Below are 20,873 nucleotides of genomic sequence, written 5' to 3' on the forward strand. Positions count from 1 at the left end.
AACCCATGGACTCTTTATTTACTCCAGCCCTTCCAACTTCCTTTCCCCTTGATAAGAGTTCTCCATTCTTCACAGTGCTGGGACTTGCACGTGACTCACCATGGTCACAGACCCCAAATTACAATTCTCTGCTGATCCCAAATAAACCCATTTTTGCTGGAGAAATAACTGGCCATCTATTTATTTTAGGTCAGCTTTTCAAAGTAAGTTTCTTCAATATTGAGATCCTGTAAATTATTATTTAAAATAAAAATGTGGGGGCTTCCCTGGTGGCACAGTGGATAAGAATCCACCTGCCAAAGCAGGGGACACAGGTTCCAGCCCTGGTCCGGGAAGATCCCATATGCCACGGAACAACTAAGCCCGTGCGCCACAACTACTGAGCCTGTGCTCTAGAGCCCAAATGCCACAACTACTGAGCCCGTGTGCCACAACTACTGAAGCCCATGTGCCTAGAGCCCGTGCTCTGCAACAAGAGAAGCCACCGCAATGAGAAGCCCGCGCACTGCAACGAAGAGTAGCCCCCACTCTCCGCAACTAGAGAAAAGCCCACGCAGCAACGAAGAGCCAATGCAGCCAAAAATAAATAAATTAAATAAATAAATTTAAATAAATAAATAAAATAAAAATTTCGGAGGAAAAAAGCATGTTACAAACAGCTTTCAATATGATCTCATATTTGGAATTGGCTTTAAGTCTAACACAATTGACAATTGAACCAATTATATTTCTATTAAGTTGAAGACACTTCACAGTTAATTGACTGAAAACATGATTAAATTCAACAAAAGGGAAGCCAATAGTCCATTATGATCTTTGAAGAATATGGATAATCAATTGCTTTTTACCAAACATTTCAAATCAACCCATACCAGGCAGATCATTTAAAAGGGCTGCTGAGATCTCACAGTTTGTTTCAAAATTTGCAAGCATCAAGTGTCAATCAAAACTAAAGATGAGGGACTTCCCTGGTGGTCCAGTGGCTAAGACTTCAAGCTCCCAATGCTTGGGGGTGCCTGGGTTTAATCCCTTGTCAGGGAACTAGATCCCACATGCCGCAACTAAAGATCCCACATGCCGCAATTAAGATCCCGCATGCCGCAACTAAGACGTGGCACCGCCAAATAAATAAATAAATATTACCCAAAAAACCCTTAAGATGAAATACTAATGAATGTTGAATTCTCATGCTTTAGGTGTACTTCCTTTTTAGATTTTTTGGTTCTCTGCTATTTTTACCTTACTATTTCATTTAAATTTCCTACACACTAACTTTGTGCAATTGAAATAAAATTGCAGTATATACAAAAAAAAAAAAACGGCTGCTGAGTAAGAATCACCAAATAATATTCTGAAATTGAACGAGTGGGATTATTGTCTGACAAATTACTATTTAAGTTAATATAACCTTTATCTTTAAAGTAACTGAGAAATTCTAGAATACTTGAAATAAAAAGGTTTTGAAAGAACTTTCAATGTTTAGGCAAAACCACATCTAAACCAAGCTAGTGGTATGTGTTGTTTATTTATTTGGGACAGGGATATTTAATCACTTGGACCACATAATTCCAATCAATCAGAATGAATGCTGACTGACATAACAGTGCAGGCTAGCTAATTATCAGACCTAGTTTCAGGTAAAATTAGTAAAATGAGTAAACAATAAGGGGCTGTATGCTTTTTTCCCCTAAATCTTTAATACAAATGCTCAAAAAGGTAAGAAAGCATGTTCTTTAACTGGTTGTAATGAGAAATGTTCTAACATCGATGAGGCAAACCATTGGGGCATTTCTGGTCTGAGGGCAAGTTTTGCTTGGACTGCATGCACAGCATTGGTTTAATGTGAATTAATTGACAATATTTTGTAATAAGTAGACTTCACATAAAAGGTTTTGGTTTCTCTTGAAATAGCAAAAGTCTATGAATTAACTATCCCACAACCCCTCATGACAACAATGATTAGCTGCTGCTGCCTTCAGAAAGGGCATCCTTCCTACGTGGATGCACTTGCCACCAGCCTTGTTCTACCCTTTGAAGGAACCTGCCTTGTGCCTATGGACAGTTGAGTTTGGAAGCTGTCTAGGGTCAGTTAGTCAAACAACAGAGAACAGACTCAAGCTTCCTGTGAATTTAAGTTACCTAACTAAAGTTCCCCTAGCCTGTTTCCTTCCACAAAGCAAATAAATGGTTGGCATGAGTAAGTACAGTTTCAAAGATAAATAAATGACTGGGGAGTTAATATAAATAGTATGAACAGGCTGTCCACAAAAAAAGCAGGATAGAGAATATTCTGTGACTGCAAAAGAATAGTGTTTCTCTGCGGCTGCTTCCCACTAGCTATCTACCTTACGTTTGGTAGTATATATATGTCCATGCCCCTCTCTCACTTTGTCACAGCTTACCCTTCCCCCTCCCCATATCCTCAAGCCCATTCTCTAGTAGGTCTGTGTCTTTATTCCTGTCTTACCCCTAGGTTCTTCATGACATTTTTTTTTCTTAAATTCCATATATATGTGTTAGCATACGGTATTTGTCTTTCTCTTTCTGACTTACTTCACTCTGTATGACAGACTCTAGGTCTATCCACCTCATTACAAATAGCTCAATTTCGTTTCTTTTTATGGCTGAGTAATATTCCATTGTATATATGTGCCACATCTTCTTTATCCATTCATCCGATGATGGACACTTAGGTTGTTTCCATCTCTGGGCTATTGTAAATAGAGCTGCAATGAACATTTTGGTACATGACTCTTTCTGAATTATGGTTTTCTCAGGGTATATGCCCAGTAGTGGGATCGCTGGGTCATATGGTAGTTCTATTTGTAGTTTTTTAAGGAACCTCCATACTGTTCTCCATAGTGGCTGAACCAATTCACATTCCCACCAGCAGTGCAAGAGTGTTCCCTTTTCTCCACACCCTCTCCAGCATTTATTGTTTCTAGATTTTTTGATGATGGTCATTCTGACTAAGCCATTTATTTTTTCATTGTAGATGGACTCTACAATGTAGATGGATTATTTAAAATTAGTTTAAATTATAATATATCTTCAATAGGGTTTATACATATCCAGGATTAGAAGAATTCATTTCTGTCTTGTTCCTCTTGCCTCTATTATTCATCCTGAATAGACGTGGGAGGAAAAAGAGCAGGAAAGTAGATGTAGAAGCCATAGTTCTCTTGAGCCAAGCCATCCACAGGTAAAGAGCACTTGGCTTTGATTCTCCACTAGGACAAGCTGCCTGACACAATCATTCTTTGCTCTCACTTTCTGCCTGTGATTTTGTTCTATAGTTTCTGTCGTTTTCAGGAAAAGCAAAACACAAAAGAAATTCCACCAAACCTAGCATCTTTTCACTGTCTACAAGCTGGAGTTCTATGCTCAAGGCACCAATGAAGGTTTTCTCTCAGACATGGACCCCAGAGGACACGGACTGCATCTAACTCCTCCATCACTGTCTCCCGGTTCTTATTTCATTGTAGACACAAATGCTTCCAAAATTGAAATTTCCCTTTCATGTCTTTTTTTAAACTTTAATTCTCTGCTCTATTTGCTACTGTCCCAAATGAGAACCCTGTGGCCAAAAAACAAATTTTAATTTAATTTTAAAATAAAATAATTTTTAAACTAAAAGTTATTAAAAAGAAAAGAAAAGAAAGAACCATTAGTGTCAAATAAGATTTTTAAAGCACCTCTATGTGCCAGGAATTCTAAAAAAAAAAGATGAGTATATGCGAATGCCTGCCTCAGTAACTAGAAGTCACAAGAGTAGCAAAACCAAGAATTTGACCAATGAGTGAAATGGTGGATAGTGGTTGCTGTTCTGGTCTCATCTAGTGAAATTCTGAAGAACTATACTGCGTCCTCGTTCATCAGCATGGTATATACCTATCCTGGACAGATGGCCACAGCTCTAGAAAGCTGGCCAAAGCTTCTTATTTTTTATTTTTTCCCTTTTTCTTAGCTTTGATGTTTTTCTTTCTTTTTTTGAATTTTTATTTTATATTGGAGTATAGTTGATTTACAATGCTGTGTTAGTTTCAGGGGTACAGCAAAGTGATTTAGTTATACATATACATATATCTATTCTTTTTCAGATTCTTTTCCCATATAGGTTATTATAGAGTATTGAGTAGAGTTCCCTGTGCTGTACAGTAGGTCCTTGTTGATTACCTATTTTATATATAGTAGTGTGTATATGTTAATCCCAATTCTGAGACCTCTGACACTACTGTAACCAGATAATATTTTTGAGATTCAACCTATGTTCCTTTTCTCCCTTCCATTCAAGCAGATAGACAGTCATGTATTTCTTGCCTCAGAGGAGTAAACTAGTAGGAAAAAAAAGAGCAGAATTTACCCTAAATTTCTCTAGTCTTTGGATTCCAGGGAAGGAAGACTATATCATGTCAACAAAATATTTTTAAGAAGCAGGAGGGAGAGAGCTAACAGCCCCACCAGAAAGGCTCTCCAGGCTACAGGAAGTGAAAAGATGGGGGTTCACTGCTTGCTTTCTGCACAGACAAGGAAGCGGCAAGATCCCAGGGGGAAAATGGTTCCTGTACACCTTGGAAACAGAACATATCGTAGGAATAGCAGAAGCCAGCGGACCTCGAGGGCTATGCTGAAACACAAAAGGGGTGTCTTAGTGCTCATTTGTGTGGGTGAATCAATAACCAGACATCAAGCCCTGAGTTCTTAGCACTGGGTAAATTTTTACAACTATGACACAAATATTCTTGGGAGATAAGAAAATCCTTCAAAAGACTAGAGTTTAAATTTCCTGCCTTTCTGAAGGTACAGAGGCCCAAAATAAGACTTATGATGAATTATAGAAAAATAAAGTTCTTCCTCCCCACCTGCAGTGTTCCCCCAACCAGGGTAGATGGGGATTCGTGATTTCACTTTAATCAGCACATTGCCGTATAAGGTTGCACCGTATTTCCTGAAGCTTTCAAGAACCTCTTTGCTCCAAATCCGTCCCAGCAGCTCATGGTTCTCCCCATCTCTGCAAAGAACAAAGGCGATTCTACATTTTTCAGCTATTTAACCATGAGTCACCTATTCTACTTGGGATTTGCAAATACTTAACCTATTTTAATGAGAACTTTTGGACACTAATTCCCATCTCAACTGTAGTGTCTTGATTCTTCCTTAGGATATGGTTCCTGCAAAATACACATCGAGCTTCCTTACTTTATCCTGTATTTTTTACCCTTCACACTCCAACAGGCTGCACAAATCCCTGTAAGAACTACCTCTGCAGCCTTGAATAGGTGAGGAAAATGTTTTCTACAGCAGCTTCTTCGTAGACACTTTTGTACAGCAACAAGAAATTAGCTTCTGCATGGATTCAACCACGTGAGTGAGTGACAACAGCACAAAGAGTATTTATCTCAGTCTGTTTCTATTGTCCGAGAGCAAGGCTGGTCAATACCTATTGCAAAGTTTCATGGGTTCAATCAATGTCTCCATCTTTTCCTCCCCCTCTTACAATGGGACCTGATGTTTCACCTTATCAATAACCCAGCAAATGCTGGTGACAAGGAATTTTATTCCAGACCACAGTTGAGAATCCATTTTAGTTTTTTCTCCACTTGAAGATTCAGAGCAAGTGCAGATCATTGTCTCTTGCCAGTGTTGTTGCCTTTTTGATGGCATCTTCACAATGGAAAGTCATCTACCTGCCTGGCACAGACTATGTGCTCCATAAATGTGGATTAATAATAGTAGCTTTTGTTGGTGTGATAGTAATGAAAAGTCAAAGTAAGGACAGAAGGGTTGATCCCAGGGTCTGGCTCAGGACATAGATTGCCTCCATGTGGCCAAAGACAAGATAAGAAGGCATAGAGTCTATAGAAGCAAATGGCAGGATGAAAAGGAAAAACTGGAGAGAGAAAGAAGAAAGAGCCATATACACAAGGACACTACCCCTGGGGGACTATTGCTGCAAAGGGCTGACATCAGGTCGATAGCATTGGAATTGTCTCCAAAACGTACATAATCATAATTAATACTTTCATCCAGTCATTGGCTAAATTTCCAGACCCAAAAGCAAACTTTAGCATATTTTAAATGTCCATTTTCATTGTTTTTAAAACATTACATATATTACTAATTCTGATACTGCCTGTTCAGATCTATATTAGACACAAGAATTCTGAAAATACTCAGAGACAAAAGTAGTTTTCTGAAAGCTACATTATAAGTCCTAGGAGCTTGTAATAGAGAAGCTTCCTGTCTTTCTGGCTACTGTGGGGTATGGCCTTGCATCTTGATGGTGTCCTTTTGATATATAATGTGCAAGTCTAGGGGTTATCTGAAATATCTCTCTTATCTACATAAAAGCAATCCATTTTTGGTATAGGGTGAACAGTTTGGAGGATTTCTGCAGTTCTGCTGCTCTAATAAGACTGAACATTTCTAAAAATAACCACCTTATATTTGGATGTTGTTATGGATTGAAGCGTGTCCCTCCACAATCCCTATGTTAAAGACCTAACCCCCAGTATCTTAGAATATGATTTTACTTGGAAATAAGGTCATTGCAGATATAATTAGTTAAAATAAGGTCATACTGGAGTGCCCTGATCCAATATGACTTGTGTCTTTATAAGATTTGGACACAGGCCTACACAGAGAGAACACCATGTGAAGACGTAAGTAGAGATTCACCAAAGATTGCCAGCAAACCACCAGAAGCTAGGAGAGAGGCATGGAACAGATTGCCCCTCATATGCCTCAGAGTAACCAACCTTGATCTCAGACTGCTAGCCTCTAGAACTGTGAGACAATAGCTATCTGTTGTTTAAGCCACCCAGTCTGTGGTTATTTGTTACAGCAGCTCTAGCATACAAATACAGGTGTCTTTAAGGGGCAAAGATATCTGTTGATGTAAAGGACCTAGAAATTGAGGGGGAAATGTTTCTAAAGGATGAAGTATAGCAAATTACCACACAAACATTTTTTTTCCTAATGTTCCTTTCTTTCATTGTAGTTTCTATCCTTCTTTCCTATTTTTTTCAACATACTTAATTTGGAGCCTCTTTCAGATTACTCTAATATCTGCAGTTCTTAGAGTGCTTTTGTAAGAGGAAATGTTTGTGTACTTGCTGATTCTTCCTCAGGGTGCTTTTTTCACTGTCTCCTTTATGTTTTATTATGAGTTCATGTTCAGTGCACTTATATTGTTCCCCAAGAATCCTGATTGTCCTGAGATGTGAAAGTTTTCCTACAAAATGTCTCTCCAGAGCCCATCCTGACTTTGAGTTCTTTACTTATGGTATTTAAAGATTTCTCTTTCTTTTTGTCAAGTTTGTCCATGATCATTTTTGGTTTTGCTGTTTGTTAGTTTATCCAGTATTTTCAAGTGTTTTCAACAGGTATGAGCCCCTTCTGCATCAGCTTATTCAGCCAATTGCCCAAAATTTCAATTTCATAGACTCCCAAAAACGTTTCTATGCAACTAATAATAATAACAACAATAGGAGAATGATCGCTTATCTGCCATTTTATAGTATCTCAAAAATTTTTCTCTTTCTCTCACCTACCAAAATTAAACTGATAGAAGCTCTGTGGTGTTTCACCTGGACTGAGTCTTTTTTGTCTTTTGATACAAAAAACCCAGAAAATTCTAAAGCACTTCCTGAAAATTATTCTAGAAAAATTCATATCTCCAGAAGCTTGCTAAAATGTAAACTTTGCAAGACCAATAAAGAGAAATATAGTAGTGTCAGATGCTTTAAAACACTTGTCATACAATTCTAGTTCAAACTTCCAAGACTGAAGGAAATTAGAACTGTCTTTCATTCGTCCTACCAAATGTCAGAGATGTTAAAAGCATTATCAGTTTCATTCTCACGAAGTGCCTTTAGATGTTTATCCCCACTAGGCATATGAGGAATCCAAGACTCAGAGAGTTAATTAAGGTTCCTGAGCTACTTCTTAGAGCACGTGGGATGTATGTGTAGCCCCTCCCCTTTCTAGGGGTTTTTGTTTGCGACTGTATCATGCTATTTTTCATTACACAAAATTTTATCCTTTTGGTTGTGTATATATAAGTATTATGAGGGGCTTCAGTTCTATTTTTGATGAAAATGCTTCATGTTTTATCTTAGAAATCATTTTCAGTAGAGGATTTAATCTTACTTTATCACAAAAGAAAACCAATCTATTCCTAGTCTAACACCACCAAGCTAGATCAAATGTCATAAAACATTCTAATTTCATGGAATTTGTGTGGATTTTAACCATTAAAAGCAGAATGTTAGCCTTTATTCTGAATGCGTACATCAAACTCTTTCAAGATGAAACACAACTAGTAACAACCATGTACCTTAATACGGATCCTGCAGGTTTAGGGGAAATAGATGCATTTATAACATGCTATTACAATGAGTTTACTAGGAATCTATTAAGAAGATTAGGGATTGCTATTCTGACAAAGGCTTGTGTTACAGGAACCCCAGTTTGAAATTGGAGTCTACTATTGATATCTACTATTGACACAAGGCTGTGTTGACTTTTGGCCTTTGGGATTATCTTTAGTTACATAGAGCAAACTGGAGAGACAGCTGTTTGAAACAATGACATTTGCATAAGTTTATCTGTATAAGGACTTTGCTTTTGGATAAAAAGGAGATGACGAAGATTTTAGAAAAGGACTTGAAGTACAAGAAGGGGAAATGAAAGAAGGAGATGCTGTGGGGACTGATTGGAAGGACTCTGTGAGATTCAAGGTATAATCTTTGTTAGGTTCCTAAGCGATAAAGTAAAAAACCCACTTGAGAAGGTAAAACAAGTACCTTATACACCTTGAGGGCTGATGGTTTTGGGAATATCAGACAATAATCTGCATAGCTTTGACACTGTTACTCTAAGGCAAGCATAGGAAGTATGGGAGTAATGAGGCATCATGCAGTTTCATAAAGCATCAGCAAGCGGGTGGAAGCAAAGACTGGGGCAAACAAACCACCTATGGTGACCAAAGCTGGCAGACCAGTTTGTGCTGGAAGACACTCTAGGTGACACTGTATCCCCTCCTTCCAAGTGAGACCTTATTCTCGGACCTGGAGTATGTGCCTATATCTTCCTTTAAAATAAACTCTTTCCATTTTTTTTAATATTTATTTTTTAAATTGGGGTATAGTTGCTTTACAGTGTTGTGCTAGCTCCTGCTGCACAGCAAAGTGAACCAGCCATATGTATACACATATCCCCTCACTTTTGGATTTTCCCTCCCATCCAGGTCACCACAGAGCACCAAGTAGAGTTCCCTGTGCTACAGCAGGTCCTCACTACATATCTATTTCATACACAGTGGAGTATATATGTCAATCCCAATCTCCCAATTCACCCCACTCTACTTTCCCCACCCTGCTGTCCACACGTTTATCCTCTACATCTATGTCTCTATTTCTGTTTTGCAAATAGGTTCATTTTTCTAGATTCCACGTATATGTGTTAATATACAATATTTGTTTTTCTCTTTCTGGCTTACTTCACTCTGTATGACAGTCTCTAGGTCCATCCACATCACTACAAATGAAAAAAAAAGAACTTGGCAGCTAGATCAGGAATGTGACCAGATAAAGATAAAACTTGGTACTCAAGATGCAAAAGCATGCAAGAGGGTTAGAACAGTAGAACAAGGATGGTGACCCAAGGCATAGATATAAATACCATTAAGAAATGGCTTATAGAAATGTTTTTATTTTCTCAGGCATTGCAAAGCTGTTGGCAAATCTATAAATAATGTTTAATAAAATTATTTAAGAAATAAAAAATAAAATAAACCCTTTCCACATAGGTAGAAAGCTCTTTGACATAAATCGCAGCAATATCTTTTTTGAGCCATCCCCTAGAGTAGCAAAAATAAACAAATGGGACCTAATTAAACTCAAAAGCTTTTGCACATCAAAGGAAACCATAAACAAAACAAAAAGACCACCCACAGAATGGGAGAAAATATTTACATACGATGCAACCAACAAGGGATTCGTCTCCAAACTTTACAAATGGCTTATGTGGCTCAATATCAAAAAAACAAACAACCCAATCAAAAAATGGGCAGAAGACCTAAATAGACATTTCTCCAAAGAAGACATATAAATGACCAAGAGGCACATGAAAAGATGCTTGACACTGCTAAGTATTAGAGAAATGCAAATCAAAACTGCAATGAGGTATCACCTCACACCAGTCAGAATGGCCATCAGCAAAAAAACTACAAACAATAAATGCCAAAGAGGGTGTGAAGAAAAAGGAATCCTCCTACACTGTTGGTGGGAATGTAAATTGGTGCAGCCACTACGGAGAACAGTGTGGAGGTTCCTTGAAAAACTAAAAATAGAGCTACCATATGATCCAGCAATCCCAGTCCTGGGCATACATCTGGAGAAAACCATAATTCGAAAAGATACATGCACCCCAATGTTCATTGCAGCACTGTTTGCAATAGCCAAGACATGGAAGCAACCTAAATGTCCATTGACAGATGAATGGGTAAAGAAGGTGTGGTACATATGTACAATGGAATATTACTCAGCCATTAAAAAGAATGAAATAATGCCATTTGCAGCAACATGGATAGACCTGGAGATTATCATACTACGTGAAGTAAGTCAGACAGAGAAAGACAAATATCATATGATATCACTTATATGTGGCATCTTGAAAAATGATACAAATAAACTTATTTACAAAACAGAAACAGATTCACAGGCCTAGAGAATGAACTTATGGTTACCAGGTGGGGGCAGGGCTTGGGGTAGAGATAGATTGTGAGATTGGGATTGACATGGACACACAGCTGTATTTAAAATAGATAATCAAAAGGCATCTATTGTTTAGCACAGGGAACTCTGCTCAATACTCTGTAATAACCTAAATGGGAAAATAATTTGAAAGAGTATAGATACATGTATATGTATAACTGAATCACTTTGCTGTACACCTGAAACTAATACAACATTGTTAATCAACTAGACTCCAATATAAAATAAATTTTTTAAAAATAATAAAATAAACCCTTTCCCAGGAGACTTCTCAATCCTTCCTGAAGACTGTAGGCCATCTCCTCCAGATATGTCTGCATCCTGAGATGAACACAGCTTCAGCCAAGCCGAGACCACACAATTTATATTTAATCTGTATTTCCCTATAATTAATGTTCCACATTTTTCGAGATTCTGTTACAAAATTCATATTCAAGAATACCTAGAAATGGGGATCAATGAATTCAGTGATTCTGTTCTAGGCACTGGTAAGCAGTTGGCGGCCCTGGCCATTAGCGTTTATGACCCAGCAGGGGATGAGAAAAATCACAGAATTCCTGTGTCTTACTGTTCGCAGAGAAGAAAGATTGTTCTGGGCTTGCTGAGGTCTCCGTTGCCTACTTCTACCTCCACCCCAGACATTCCTCCTCCCCCCACATTAACCATTTCCAGAAGAACTTTTCCCTAAGCCTCCCAGATCAATCACGTTACACCTCCAGCCCCCCAACCTTGGCCTTGTACCTAAAAAACTGACAGTATAAGGACCTGCATGGTCTGGGTTAACCTTGCCTTCTTCTGACAGACAAGGCATCTAGGAAAGCCTGGAGAACCATTCAGTTCATTCCAGCCCCTTTCCTTAGCTCCCACTTCCTGAGCTAGTCTGTGGGTAACAAAAAGAAGCAGAGGAGTGTGTCCTCAGTTACTTTCCAAGATGTAAAGATAAGATCCTTACAATTGGGAGATTTTCTTGAGGCTATTGCCTACCTGCAGCCCACATCACCTTCCTCCCCTCTGATTGCTCACCTAGACAGACTTTCCTGTGGCTGCAGGTTTAACACAGGGCATTAGCATGGCAGTCCTAAAAGCATCTTTCCTGAGAACGAAAGCTAAAATTTCTTTTCTGCTTCCTTTCTTACCAGGAAGTGTTTGATGTAATATTAAATTTACTGGAGAGCTAGATGGAGTTAGTCAATACTTTCAATAAAATACCAAGGAAATTTTTTTTTTTTTTTTTTTTGGCCTCGCCACCCGGCATGCAGGATCTTAATTCCCAGACCAGGGATCCAACCCACGCTCCCTGCAGTGGACGCGTGGAGTCCCAACCCCTGGACCACCGGGGAAGTCCCACAAGGAAAGTTTATTCTTGATGGGGTGACTTCTACTCAGTGAAGAATGTAGTCTATGAAGTTACCTTGGGACTATGTGACATGAATAACTGGAACCAGGCCACGTTTCCACAGCCTAGTGAAAGAAATGAAAATTGTCTCCTGCTGCTGCAGGTAGTTTTGACATGTTAGATTTGAAAGCAAGAGACTGTAAAATAAACCCACAAAAAGCTTCCTGACATTAAACCAAACATGCAGACTCTGTAATATAAACATGAGATTCTTAACCCTTATAAAATTGTGTAAGTGTAAAGAAATATCCCCCAACTGGAACATTAAATAATATTCTTTACAGACAGAGTTTTGAATTTTAGGTAAGGAAATGTAAAGAGGGAATCATACATATCACCTGGGTGACTACTATATGACTCATTTTATAATGTTAAAGGTAATTCTGTTTGATATATTGGAGTTGGAGTAAAGCATTATTTTTCTTTTAGTATTCAGATTAAATCTCATTGTACAGAAATGGAGCAAAGCAGCTATCCCTCATGGTTCACAAATGATTACTGTGATTTTCTGAAAGGTTGTACCTACAAAAATCCCTCAAGTAATAAAAAACTAAACTTTCTTGCTTAGGATAAAAGGATGGATTTCGATTTATGTTTCCTAATACTTAAACATCCTCTTTTATGTATCATGAAAATAAACTAAGGATTCTTGGGCCTGCCCTGTAGGTAAAAAATCTTAACAGTGAATACACAGAGGTATAATTCAGTTATTCACAATTTCACAAAATAGATAATAAAATGTGAAGTATGTAAAAAAATTTATCTCAAATATGCAATGCTTTTAGCACACCACTCATCACATAACAGAAATTCAATAAATATTCCTTCTTTCTTTTATTTCTATTTTCCTTCCTCAGATGTTTCTGGTACTAGGAAAGGTCAAGGACACCATTTCAACCCAAAGAATTAAAAAAGAAATTCAACAAACAGGATACGGAAATGACCTGTATTTTTTCACTACCTGGAATAGCTTTGCGCAGACCAATCCTCCCACGGAAAACAATTATAAAATCAGATACTCCGTTAGGGGTATCCATTTGAAGGCATCAGAGAGCTAATAGGGCAGCAGGACTGAGGGGCCAAGATTCTGGAAAGAAGGCATGTGCAGAGAGGTGAGCCCAACATTTAATTTCAATTTTCCTTGAGACATTTTCCAACTCCTAAAATGAAGACACTGAGCAAGTGTTCTCGGAGTTTTATGGGGCTGAGGGATGAAACTGAAGTCAGGCACAATAAAAAGCAGACAAAATAGCCCAGGATGTCAGCTGGGACCCCAAATGGGTTTCATCTTAGGAATAAGAGTGAATCAGAAACCAAATGACCCTCATGAAGATTCAAGCCCTTCTAATCAACTCAATCCCAGGCTGGATGACATTATCTGCCCCTGCCCTTTCAACTAGAAGAAAATTAATCCTCTGGAAGTAACACCGTTTAAAGCCTGAAAGTAGGTCTAAAATTTTTTGCACACAATGTCCTGAATTTAATAAAAAATGGCCAGGCATACCAAAAAAAAAACCAAATGATCACAAACCAAGCAAAACGGCATATATATTCAAACAGAAGAAACACAACCTACAAATCTAGATCATGAAGGAATCGGACAGAGACTTTTAAACTACCGTGATTAGTATGTTCAATAGCTTTGCTGATAGTATGAAAGATTTCAGGAGAACTGAAAACGTTAGAGAAGAATCAAATGGAAGTTCTGGAACTGAAAATTATAATAACAGCAATTAAGACATCTATAGATGGGATTAACAGCTGAAGAGATTAGAAAATAAATCAGAAAAAAAATTCCTGACTGAAGTACAAGAAGAAAACAAAGATGAGAAATCATAGAAAAAAAATATTTATATATATACATAAAATATAGTGAAAAGATCTAAAGTACATGAAATTGTATTCCCAGATGGAGAGGTAATAGGGAATGAAGCAGAAGCAATATGTGAAGAGATAATAGTGAAAATTTTCCAAAATGGTATGACACCAAGTCACGATTCATGAAGTACTATAGCGCCCAACTAGGATAACTTCAAAGAAAATCAAATCTTGACACATAAAAGATAAGATGTTATTAGAGAAATGCAAATCAAAACTACAATGAGCTATCATCTCACACCAGTCAGAATGGCCATCATCAAAAAATCTAGAAACAATAAATGCTGGAGAGGGTGTGGAGAAAAGGGGACACTCTTGCACTGCTGGTGGGAATGTGAATTGGTTCAGCCACTGTGGAGAACAGTATGGAGGTTCCTTAAAAAACTACAAATAGAATTACCATATGACCCAGCAATCCCACTACTTGGCATATACCCTGAGAAAACCAAAATTCAAAAAGAGTCATGTACCAAAATGTTCATTGCAGCTCTATTTACAATAGCCAGGACATGGAAACAACCTAAGCGCCCATCATCGGATGAATGGATAAAGAAGATGTGGCACATATACACAATGGAATATTACTCAGCCTTAAAAAGAAATGAAATTGAGCTATTTGTAATGAGATGGATAGAACTAGAGTCTGTCATACAGAGTGAAGTAAGTCAGAAAGAAAAAGACAAATACCGTATGCTAACACATATATATGGAATTTAAGGGAAAAAAATGTCATGAAGAACCTAGGGGTAAGATAGGAATAAAGACGCAGACCTACTGGAGAACGGACTTGAGGATATGGGGAGGGGGAAGGGTGAGTTTTGACAGGGCGAGAGAGAGTCATGGACATATACACACTAACAAACGTAGTAAGGTAGATAGCTGGGGGGAAGCAGCCGCAAGGCACAGGGATATTAGCTCGGTGCTTTGTGACAGCCTGGAAGGGTGGGATGGGGAGAGGGGGAGGGAGGGAGACGCAAGAGGGAAGACATATGGGATCATATGTATATGTATAGCTGATTCACTTTGTTATAAAGCAGAAACTAACACACCATTGTAAAGCAATTATACCCCAATAAAGATGTTTAAAAAAAAAAAAAAAAGTCGCTCCAAAAGGGAAAAAAAAAAAAAGATAAGATGTTGAAAAAGACAAAGAAAAAATCTTAGACAGTTGAGGAAAAAAGAAACTTTTAAAGATGACAGACTTTTGGATAAAATGACAGTGCTTTTATGACTCTTTCTTTACAACTATAAAATCATTTACTTATATTTGTATTTACATAAGACTTTCTAATTAATCAAAACTTTTGGTTATTACCGCGTACAATACCTATGAATTAGAATCATAGCATCTTATAGTGGTAACGAGTTTTAGTAGACATTGATTTTTACTTTCTATTCAAAGCATGAATACTGTTCACATCACCCTTAAAAGATGATCAGTTTTCACCCTCTATCTAGATGTTTCCAGTGACAAGGAACTTTAGACATTTTAAGTTGGTCCAATACATTGTTGATCGCTCTAGTTTTTAGGAAGTTATGCCCTTTATAGAATCCATGTTAAGGAATTTGAATTTTATCCTAAGAGTGAAAGTAAACTACTAGTAGGATTTATGTTTTAAAATATGCACTGAAGTACAAAGAATGAAATAGAGCTTTTAAAAAAATCAGCTAAGAGGCTGTTACAGATACTCAGGAAAAATTTTTTGATGGTGATCTAGACAAAGCTGGCATAGAAACAAAAATTCTAGAAGTTTTTTAGGAGATAAAAAAACAATAGTAGTTATTTGAATTTAGAGGGAAAGGGAGATGAAAAGAATAACACCCAGGTTTCCGAATGGATAGTGAGAACTTTCAACGAAATAAGAGCTCAGAAAGATGAACAGATTTGGAGATCATATTGCATTTGTGGTGGCTCTAGGGAAGACAAGAAATCCAGACTCAAAACATCTTTTCAGAATTTTAAGAATAAAAATGTAAATGAATCCATAAAAGTGGATGAGATAGCAATTCAATAATAAAAGAACAAACAACCCAACTTTAAAAAGGGGAAAGAATATGAATATACATTTCTCCAAAGATGAAATACAAATGACCAATAATCACACGAAAAGATGTTCAATATCATTAGCCGTCAGGGAAAAGCAAATCAAAATGACAGAGATACTATTTCACACTCACTAGCATGGTTAGAATCAAAAAGACAGATAAGAATAAGTGTTGGCGGGCTTCCCTGGTGGCGCAGTGGGTGAGGGTCCGCCTGCCGATACAGGGGACACGGGTTCGTGCCCCGGTCCGGGAAGATCCCACATACCGCGGAGCGGCTGGGCCGGTGAGCCATGGCCGCTGAGCCTGCGCGTCCGGAGCCTGTGCTCCTCAACGGGAGAGGCTACAACAGTGAGAGGCCCGCGTACCGCAAAGAAAAAAAAAAAAAAGAAAAGGAGATTTAATTATTCGTAGGTAGTTGAGCAATCCTTGTGTATCTTTTCTTAAGAAATTCTGCAAAGCCAATATTAGAACTCTGTAATTTGGTTACCTTGCTTTACAAATTATGTCTCTAATCAATTAATTTTTAAAAATATATTGGATGATGTCAAGAAATATGCCTACTGCTATCAGTATGTGGCAGAATAGAAATTTGTTACACCTGCTAAAATCTTTGAAGATATCAGCTGAATCTTTTCTTTGATAATTTAATTCACATTATATGTGAATTATTATAAATTTAACATGATTCTGTGACTGCTTCCATCTATTTCATCTGTTTGTTGAGTGTAAGAAATGATAATATTCCAGAGTAATTTTTTAAGTTTTACCTTAATAAGATTACTTTTAGTAAATATTCCAGGTTTCAGTGTAAACATTTTAATCCTGATGTATTCTAAGTAAAATGAATCATTTACTCTGGACATGCTAGTCTCTCAGGTAGATAATATAAGATGTTCATATAACAGTATCTGTTCAGGAGGGTGAAAACATTCACCTTCTTAGTTGTTGGCACCTCTCTTTGAATTGAATATTAGAAAACATTTTTGGGGTGGAAATATATCTCAGAATTGTGTTCTCCTTTACCTGCAGAGTCTGGCTGTAGAAATGTTAATATTTCCGTATAGTCCTGGAATAGATATGATTATTTAATGCTATCAAAATCTGTAGTAATGTTTCTGTATGTTAAATATGATCATTTAAATTACTAGTTTCAGTTTAAAATTTTTTCTATGTCCAATTGTTTCTAAACAATTTTTTTTCACAGCACGATACTTATTCTACCAGTATTTAATGCTATAGGATAAGCAACTAGGCAGTGGTCAGTTCACCAAAATTGAAGTTCAAATTATTTAAGTTTAAAGTATTATAAGAAGAGATCTATATTTATACTGGAGTATTTTTAAATCTTGAATATCCTCAGTCTTAAGGTTTGAGGCAGAAGAAAATTACAGTCAGGAAGAGCATCACTTCCTGTCTGTGCTGCTCCAAACCCATGTCCAGTGGCTGAGAGCTCAGGGCAGGCTGAGGTGTCCCTCTGAAGTGCCAAGTGGACAGAGGCTCACACACCCAAGCCCTGGGCCTGCTCAGTCACTGGTGTCATAAACCAAGTTGTAATGGCACATGGTCCCACTGTGCCCTTCTCATCGTCTGTAGCTGCTTTTGCAGCTACGTTGGTGGTGGGGAGAAGATGGGTCACAGACACCATGGCCCCAAAACCTGTAACAGTCACCGCCTGGTCCTTTACAGGGAAGGCCGCTGGTGCTGGCCCTGCCCGGAGGACGCAGTGAGCTCTCTTCTCCCTGCAGTGTTCCTGCACAAGCTGGCACACCCCAACGTGCCCGCCCCCCCAGGGGGGGACACCGTCGTCACTTGTTCCATACGGCACAGGTTGACAACTCAGCTGTAGTGTGACGTCACCACGAGGCTAGAATGTCTTTAGAACTCTGACCCTAAATAGCTTCCCTGCACTGATTGACTACTGAACGCTCTGAAATCCCCGGCTCAGGTGTGTGGCCTTTGTCCACAGTCACATGGAGAGTGCCGCCAGTGGTGGCCCCAGGCAGTCCCGGGAGGTGCTCGCCCTGCACTTGGAGATGCTTTTGTTAACTCTCTCTCTGTTCCCCAAACCAAGCCAAACAACAAAGGAAACGCACATAACTCAAACTTGAAAGGGATAATACGCTACTAGTTCACACTAAGTTTTTTGGGGGAAAGGGAAATAAATGTATATATAGATGCGATCTATTGTTGCACTTACTGTTAGGGAATGATGAGGGCATCACCTTGTCAGTGTGATGGGACAAGTAGTGCTGATGTCACAGGTGCTCTGACTCAGAACCACACTCACCAGGAACTCTGGGGGTGTCTGTGGGGCTGCGGCACGGTGTCACCCATCAGTCGCTGCCCAGGCCTGGCTTGCAAACGGGTGGCTTTCCTGCAGCAGCTGGGTGAGCTCCCGGATCCTGTAGCGCTCCAGAGGCTGCTTTAGTTCCACCATCTTGCCAGAGAGGCTCTTCACGCTTGTTTGAAGTCCAGTGATCTGCAAGTTCAGCAACTGGAATGTCGGCATTTCTCGCTTCCTTCTTCATGCGGAACAGAAGAGACTTCCAGACTTCCAGCTCCTGCTGTCCTCCAGAGGCCTTTCTGGATGCTGCCTCGGGCAATCCATCTCCTTCCCAGTGTCAGCGAGTTCCTATACCACCTCACTCATTATCATGCCATACTGCTGCTGTAGCTCAGCAAGGTGACTGTGCAAAGATTTCTTTTCCAGAGTCAGGCAGCGAATTTCTTCATTCACAACTGTTGAACAGTCCTGAGTGGCTGTAGATTTGGTGGGGAGTGGGCAGGAGGTGGTGGTTGGCTGTGTTCCAATAAAGCTTTATTTACAAAACAGGTGGTGGGCTGGATTTGGCAGGTGGCCTATAGTTTGCTGCCCTCTACCCTAAATGATATAACAACTCCATGGGACAGAGAGGGATGAGGAAACTGGATAGTTAGGACTAGAAAACGAGCTAATGATTTGATAAACTCTGATAAACCAGAACGTTTTGAATTAGGAATTAGGAGACCAGAGCCTGCTTGGCCATTAAGTTAGTATGTGGCCTTAAATAGGTCTTTTAACCCCTCTGGGTCCAGTTTTCTCCACTGGCAACTTGGGCGTTGGATTGGCTGTAAATTCTTGAACAGATGGCAACACGTGTCTTGCCTGGGTGAGGAACACTTCGTCGCTGTGCAGGGGCCGGCAGCCACTCCAGTACCTGCCCATCAGGTTGAGGAGAGCTGCCAGGAGCCTCACCTCCAGGGCGGCCTTCTTCACGGGCGGGCGGCGCAGCCGGGTGCAGGTTGGGACACACCTCGCTCACACCAGGGGGAGGCCTCTGCTCTCACGCTCCAACGAGCTCCACCGTGGGCCAGGGCGCCTCGCTCCAGCCCTCCGAACCATTCCTCCGGGTCAGATCCTCCTTCAGGCAGCTCAGACACTACTGGTCTGAAGGCGCCTGGAACCTCCCGCCTGGCATCCTTCACTTCCTGTACTTTTTTGGTAGTGGGCAAGGGATGTAACACCTTTTGGGTCAACAAATTCGACTCCAAAGAAGGGGCTGCGTCCTCAAGGTCTGTGGAGGCCGAAGGAGGGGCGAAGTGCTGGCGGGGCGGGAGCGGGGGACGCTCACCAACTCGCTGTGCTGCAGCGCCGGCTCTGCACAAACGGCCCTCGCACGCCCGCACGCTCCTCTTCTTCTCGGGGGCCCTGCCACCGGGAGTCCCCACACTGGCGCTGTACTGCCTGAGGACTCGGCAGGGGCTGCGATTCTTGGGAGCTCTGGAAGCCGGCCTCTCACTCCTTCCAGCTGGAGCTCGCGCTCCCCGGAGGTTTGCTCAAGTCCCGCTTGCACTTGGCAATGAGGTTCAGGACCGCCTCATCATCTGCGTCCATGACCGAGCACTTCTTGGCCGAGTGGGCAGTGCACTTGGCTCTGGAGTGGCGCGGTCTTTCGACGCTGAATACGGCTGGGAAACCCTGATTTGAGGCCATTGATTACTCATCGAAGTAAAATGCAGCCGGGACGCTTACTGCTCGCCCCTCCCTCACAGGGCGGTCGTCCAGCACCAACCCCCGCCCCAGCCTCGCTCCCGCGCAGCCTATCCCCGGGCGCGTGCGCACGACGAAGAGGCGGGAGTCAGACTCGCTCTTCACCGCCGGGTTCAGCCGGAAGTCAAGGAGCAGAGGCGGAACACTTCCACCGGGGAGGAGATACGCTGGTAGCAGAGGTTGAGGCTCTCCAGAGAGTCAGGCCCTCCATACCCTCCAGACTAACCAAGGAGTTTCGTGAGAGATCTAGAGATTTGAGACCTGTTAAGCTCACCAAAGAATTTCCTAGGTGAGTCATCTTTTCTTGGTAAATTCCAGGAATAGATCATGACCGAAATCAAATGGTGCGCACCTGCCCGCTGCTGCGCCTCTTAGCAAATAATTTTTAACTTATTGCAATGTTCTGGGCCTCTGTTTGTTATTAAATAATGATTTTTATTACCAGTTTTCTAAACAAATGTAGCAAGTTTATCATACTTGGGGCCAAAGAAATATCAGATTAATTATTTTTACTTCTAAGTTAATTTTGGTTTCATATTTTAGTTTGGTTCCTTGTCTTTAGAGTGACAGCTAATGATTGATGCATGTAAGTTCAGAGAAATATGTGGAGGTGACTAAAAGGATTCAGTAAGGAACATTTAGGACAAAATGTGAATTAAGCACAAATACAGCAGAAGGGCTTCTGTGGTTTTATTTTGTCTTGCCTTGTTTTTAAGTGTATTTTTTATTTTGTTTGGGGATGAAA

The 20,873-nt window shown here is 40.0% G+C and overlaps 1 pseudogene; it reads right to left on the minus strand.

Moving 5' to 3' along the window:
• Positions 1-19,350: 19,350 nt before the first annotated feature.
• LOC112393685 (centrosomal protein of 72 kDa-like) lies at positions 19,351-20,450 on the minus strand (annotated as a pseudogene).
• Positions 20,451-20,873: the final 423 nt, after the last annotated feature.

This window comes from Neophocaena asiaeorientalis, unplaced genomic scaffold (genome assembly GCF_003031525.2).
Source record: "Neophocaena asiaeorientalis asiaeorientalis breed wild unplaced genomic scaffold, Neophocaena_asiaeorientalis_V1.1 scaffold7, whole genome shotgun sequence".
Lineage (NCBI taxonomy): Eukaryota > Metazoa > Chordata > Mammalia > Artiodactyla > Phocoenidae > Neophocaena > Neophocaena asiaeorientalis.